Raw genomic sequence first — 6,725 nt, 5'->3', positions numbered from 1 at the left:
GTTTTTTTTATTGTTGACAGTATTACAGATGTCCCCCATTTCCCCTTCTTTGCCTCCCTCCACCCAGCCCTCACCTTACACTAGGCCTTCGTTATACTATTGTCTGTGTCCATGAGTTATGCATATCCTATATAATAAAGAGGCAGCATGCAAATTAACCCTCACCCCAACACAAGATGGCTGTGCCCACAGCGGAGGTTGGGTTTCTGTAATGAGCCTTAATGAAGAATCAGCAGGGTCCTGAGGCTGCGCTCCCCACCTGGTGGGGCTTGACGGGAGACTTGAGGCCATGTCCCCAGGCCCAGCCCAGGCCAAGGGACCAAAGGTTGTGCCCCCCACCTGGATGGGCTTGACGGGGGATCTCATGCCACATCCTCCGCCCAGTGGAGCTTGATGGGGGACCTCAGGCTGCACCCCTCGCTTCAGTGCCAGGGGGACCTCAAGTTGTACCCCTCACCCAGCAGGGTTTGACAGGGGACCTCAGGTTGCACTGCTCACCCCAGCACTGGGCCAGGGGACCTGAGGCCACACACCCACACCCTGGTGCCAGGCCATGGGACCTGTGCCAGTGCCCCTGCCCAATGGGGCTTGATGGGGGACCTCAGGGAACACCTCCTGCCCTGGGGCCAGGCCAGGGGACCTGATGTCATGTCCCCCACCTGGAGGGGCTTGACTGGGGTGGGGCTGGGGGTCTGGATCTAGCCCAATGGGAGTGGGGCCTGCTGGGTCTGGGTCTCTTGTGATTTCAGGGTGCATGTGGGTGGGCAGGGACTTGACTCTGTTTCCAATGGAGTGCCCCAGACTCTGACAGGAGGAAGATTTTTATATACATTTTACTAATTTTCTTTCATTTGTGACACTTCTATTACAGAGAAAGGGAAAATAGCAATATTAAAATATTTCCTATAATTAATTCCCTTTTAATGTGCATGAATTTCATGCACTGGGCCACTAGTCATGGTATAATAGCTAAAACACTGAACTTAGGCCAAAGATTGCATTCTGACCCTGTCCCTTCTTTAATAATATAAAAATAATGAAAACACGAGTTCCTGAAAACTTTTTAAATCTCTTTCATTATCTTGTCTTTCTTTTTTTTTTTTAAAAAAAAATACGTTTTTATTGATTTTTAGAGAGAGAAGAAGGGAGAGGGTAGATAAATAGAAACATCAATGAGAGAGAAAAATCATCGATTGGCTGCCTCCTGCACATCCCTATAGGGATTTGAGCCTGCAACCTGGGCATGTACCCTTGACTGGACTCAAACCCGGTACCCATCAGCCTGCAGGTCAATGCTCTATCTACTAAGCCAAACTGGCTAGGGCTCCACTCATCAGTATCTTAGCAGTATCTATAAATCTATCAGCTGCCTACCTACCATTAAGTGTCTACTCATCAGTATCTTATCAGCATCCAAGGCTGTCTGATGTGCATATCTGTATAGCCAGTTAGATGGGGGTAGCAGGCCCTCCATATGTACTAATATATATAATTCAATCAACACATTAGGGTTAGTTAGCTTGCTTACAGCCAATCACAGTAAGAGTGTAAACACCAACAGAAAAAATTCACCACTACTAAGTTTAAAAACCCCAAGAACTCATAGCCTCATAATACAGGTACCCAACTGCAGGGCTGCAAGCAGTTCCTCTACTTTCCTAAGGCTTAAAGGCTGAGTCTATGCCCAGAGATTCTGGGCCTCATTTGTGATCCCTCTCACTAGCTTCTATCCATAGTGACAACCTAGGAAGCGCCTAAAAAAGACAAAGCATCCACATCTACCAGACAATTAACTAATGGACCATTGGAAGCACATTCCCGTAGAGCAGTGGTTGGCAAACTCATTAGTCAACAGAGCCAAATATCAACAGTACAACTGAAATTTCGAGAGCCAAATTTTTTAAACTTAAACTATATAGGTAGGTACACTGTTATTAACTTAATTAGCATACTCCTAAGGCTTAGGAAGAGCCACACTCAAGAAGCCAAAGAGCCGCATGTGGCTCACAAGCTGCAGTTTGCCAACCACTGCCCTAGAGGTTATAATACAGTAGACGTTTATTCATATCTCCAGTGTGTATATGTGAGTGTGTGTGTACACATGTGTGTGGTAAATACTAAGTTTTGTCTAGATATCTTGGATAATTTTGTACAGAATAAATTCCTTGTTATATTGAATCATACTATAATCTATACATATAAAAGCCAAATGACCAGAACAACCGAAACGACCAGACACTATGATGTGTACTATGGTGGCCAACTGATCCCATCAGGCCCCAACTGATCCCCCCAAACTCCCATGGCCCCTCCCCTCAGCCTGCCTACCCCTGATTAGCACCCCCTACCCCTGATGGCTGACCTCCCACAGCACCCCACCCTAGCTGGCCTGGCCCCAATCAGGCCCTGATGGGGGCAGGGCTGGTGGCCAACCTCCTGCGACCCCTCCTCCACATCAGCCTGGCCTTGATTGGCCCCGATTGGGGTGGGTCGTATACACTCTGGTCAGATTCCACTTACTACTTGAAAACCACTAAAGCAAATGTTAGTCAATTAATGGTAGGGCTAAAGATTCCTGTAGTTTTGACAATTATTATTGACATATTACTACATGTTTCTATAAAAATATCTTTTAATTTTAATTAGTCATATAATTATTATAACTTAGTTTTCATCAACCTCAACTTAATTATTTTGAAGGAAATAGAGGGAGGGAAGAGAAAGAAAAGATTTAAAAGTTTTAGTTTTGAATTACCTCAAATTATTACATAGCCCATTCCTGATAGAACTGGCAGTAGAAATCTGATCACAAGTGCCAGTCAGAAAGGAAGTTAGAAGGAAAAAATAATCTAGTTCTAGTAGATTTCCCTATGTGGGATCTTTGCTAGTATTTAGAGCCTATCTCAGCCAAAACTTGAGGATAGTGCTTAAAGAGAGGTATATTTTCTGATAATTGCTATCTGGGTTATAGATGAGAAAGGAATAAACTAGAAATTGAAATTAGAGGATGCTAAAAATTTTAATTGTGTTGGTATCAATGAAATCATATACCAATAAATTATATATTGTGAAATCTCCTCACACTATAGTCAAACTAGAGGCCTGGTGCATGAAATTTGTGCATGGGTCAGGTCCCTAGGCCTAGCCAGTGATCAGGGCCAATCAGGTTTCTCGCCTCCCCTCCTCCTCCTCCTTCCCTTGCCACCCATGCACTGCCACCATGCAGTTCCCCCACCTCCCCACCTCCCTGCCTCCTCCTTCCCTCGATCCCTCAGCACCTGCTGCCACCCCACCACCACTGGTCACCTGCCATGTTCCGCACCGCCCCCTGGTGGTCATGCACATCATAGCGAGCAATCAAACTCGGTCTCATGGTCGAACTCCCAAGGGGACACTTTGCATATTAACCTTTTATATATATATAGATAATGTGGTCCTATGTAGCTGACTGAGTAATATAACCAAGAAAGATAGAAGGGGAGCTCCTAGAGAGTAGCCAAAAGAATTGCAGGACCAATCCCTAACCTTAGAAATGTAGAAAGTTTCCTGCAGTAGAAACTATAGAGACTTCCATGAGGAGAGTGTGAGGAAGGTCTTTTACCTAATTCCTAATATAGATGTTAGGTAGCAGACATTTGTTGTGTGCCTTCCCTTTGCTACCAGCTGTCAGGCAATAATTTAATCTAAATTTTACAGTAATTTGCTAACACAAACACAGAAAATGGCATACTGTGTCTATATATGAGGGTCAAACTTGAAAAAAAAAAAAACCTGGTTTTTGCTGCCTGCCCATATTTGGATAAAAATTATGTTTTTATTTCTTTGTGAAATAAACTTCTCTCTCTCTGCCTATCCCTTAAATATTGGTATTACTCTGAATTCCTTTTCTGATCCTTTCTCTCTCTTTCTCTGAGAAATCTCAAATATCACCACATTTTTTCCTAAAAGCTTAGCTCACAGGGCCAACTATCTTAAATATCTACACTTGAATATCATGCAGGCAACTACAACTCAGCAGAAATAATAGCAGCCAAAATGTATTGCTTATTTTCAACATGCCAGAGTTTATTCTAAATTCTTTCCATGTTTTTATCCTATTTAACCCTCTCAATGACAATATGACGTAAATATCATTACTTCCATTTTACACAAGAAGAGTTAGCACAAAGAGAAGTTGTATAATTTCCCCCAAAGCAAGCTTAATATAAACAAACAATTAAATTCATTAACTTTCTACCTTATTCCCTATTCCAGGAAATAAAGCAACCCCGCTACCTCAGGCAGAAATTTGTTAAAATCTTGACTTCACCATCTTTATTACCTCTTCATCTAATCAATCACGCTCTCTTCATTATTGTATTGCTAATGCCCAACAGAAAAAAATTCAATAAATATTCATTCAATGAATGAACTTTCTTAATGGATTATATAAAATGCATGGCACATGTTATTGCCCAAAATTCAGAAAAAAATAAGAGTTAGAGTTAGTAGAAATTATACAAAGGATGACATTTTGTGATAAAGTTGGATCATATACAACAAACTAGTATTAAAAAGGATAACAGACAAATTTACTTAGAAATAGTGCCCAGTCAGTGATGGCAAACCTATGACATGTGTGTCAGAAGTGACATGCGAACTCATTTTTTTGGTTGATTTTTCTTTGTTAAATGGCATTTAAATATATAAAATAAATATCAAAAATATAAATCTTTGTTTTACTATGGTTGCAAATATCAAAACATTTCTCTATGTGACATGGCACCAGAGTTAAGTTAGGGTTTTTCAAAATGCTGACATGCCGAGCTCAAAAGGTTTGCCATCACTGGTCTAGATTGTTACTCAAAAGAACTCATAAGAATGTTATGTTTTTTATAGGAAGGGCACTTTATAATCACAATAAGAATGTACATGATCATGGGAATAAAACAACTATTTTAAGAATAGTTTCTCAAGGAAGATACAAAATTAACAGAAAAGTATTTGAGTTCTGTGAATAGAAAATAATTAAAATTAGGATAAACTACTATAATGTCAATTAAGATTAAAACTATTTTAGATTATAATATAATATGGATTAGAAATAATAATGTGAAATGAAAACATTATATAAACATATTGACGCGGCAATACTTTAATTGACAAATGAAAACAATGATTGAATTGGATAACATGATTATAATGTTTTGTGTTATTTCTATTTTGTTTTTGTAGTTATATAGCACAAAGAAATATTTGATGTACTATAATTAGGATAACAAGAATATGGCTCTTTAGCAACTGTCAAGCTTGCATAAGGACCATTTGGACAGATTGCTAAAACAGATTACAGTCCTTACCCCCAGAATTAGATTGAATAGGTCTGCTCTGATATCTAAGAATCTGCATTTTAATAAGCTCCCATTAAGTGCTGATGGAACTGGTAGAGGGACAAATTTTGTTTAGGTAATGTTTGACTGTGATATGAATTTTAGATTGTCAGCTGGTTAATTTCTTGTTCTCATTAGGTGTCTGGCTAGTTTTGTTTGTTTTTAGCAGTGTGCATGTGAACATAATCCTTCAAAGAATCTACATGTTTTATTATTTTTGTGTTAAACTTACTTTTAAAAAGCAATTTTACTGCAGTATGATTAATTTACAATAAATTGCACATATTAAAAGTATATGATTCGAAATTTTTTCACATATGTAACAATTAATAATAAACGTAACTGTCACTAATAAAAATTTCTTAATTGTTTTAAGAAATGCTACTGGAACATCTGAACTGCCCATGCGAAAATGAATCTAGACACAGACCTTACAACTTCACAAAATTAACTCAAAATTGGTCAGAGACCCAAATGTAAAATACAAACCTATAAAACTCCCAGAAGATAACATAAGAGGAATCCTAGATGACCTTGGATATAGTGATGACTTTTAGATAGAAAAACAAATGCATGGAAGAAATAATTGATAAGCTATACTCAATTAAATTAAAAACTTCTGCTCTGCAAAAGATAATGTCAATGAGAAATACAAGCTACAGACTAGGAAAAGGTATTTGCAAAAGACACATTTGATAAACACCTATTATCCAAAATATACAAAGGACTCTTAAAATTCAATAATAAGATGACAATGTGATTTTAAAAAGGGACCAAAGACTTACTTAATAGATACATCACCAAGGAAGATAATAAGCACACGAAAGGCTGCTCCACATATGGCATCAAGGAAATGCAAATTAAAACAACAATGAGATTCCACTACACACCCATTAGGATGGCCAAAATCCCGAATAATGATAACATCAAATGCTGACAAGAGTATGGAGCAACAGGAACTCTCATTCATTATTAGTGGTAAGGCAAAATAGTACAGCCACTTTGGAAGACAGTTGGAGGTGTCTTACAAAATTAAATATGTTCTCTAATATTTTTATGGTTTCCCATCTTATGTTTAAGTCCTTTATCCATTTTGAGTTTACATTTGTGTATGTATGGTACAGGTTAGTGGCCTAGTTTAATTTTCTTTGTATGTATCTGTCCAATTTTCCCAACACCATTTACTGAAGAAACTCTCTTGACTCCATTGTATGCTCTTGCCTCCTTTATCAAATATTAATTGAGCTAAATGGCTTGGGTCAATTTCCGGGTTCTCTGTTTTGTTCCATTGGTCTATATGTCTATTCTTGTGCCAGTACCAGGCAGTTTTGAGAACACTGGCTTGTGGGATCAGTT

At 38.8% G+C, this 6,725-nt stretch overlaps 1 protein-coding gene across 1 annotated transcript in view; it reads right to left on the bottom strand.

Moving 5' to 3' along the window:
* Nucleotides 1-6,725, bottom strand: part of COL4A5 (collagen type IV alpha 5) — a 278,780-nt gene that overhangs the window by 155,377 nt on the left and 116,678 nt on the right. The window lies entirely within an intron of this gene.

Source organism: Myotis davidii, unplaced genomic scaffold, assembly GCF_000327345.1.
Source record: "Myotis davidii unplaced genomic scaffold, ASM32734v1 scaffold489, whole genome shotgun sequence".
NCBI classification, from domain to species: domain Eukaryota; kingdom Metazoa; phylum Chordata; class Mammalia; order Chiroptera; family Vespertilionidae; genus Myotis; species Myotis davidii.
The sequence above is the reverse complement of the archived record's forward strand: the minus strand, read 5'-3'. Positions and strand labels throughout refer to the sequence as shown.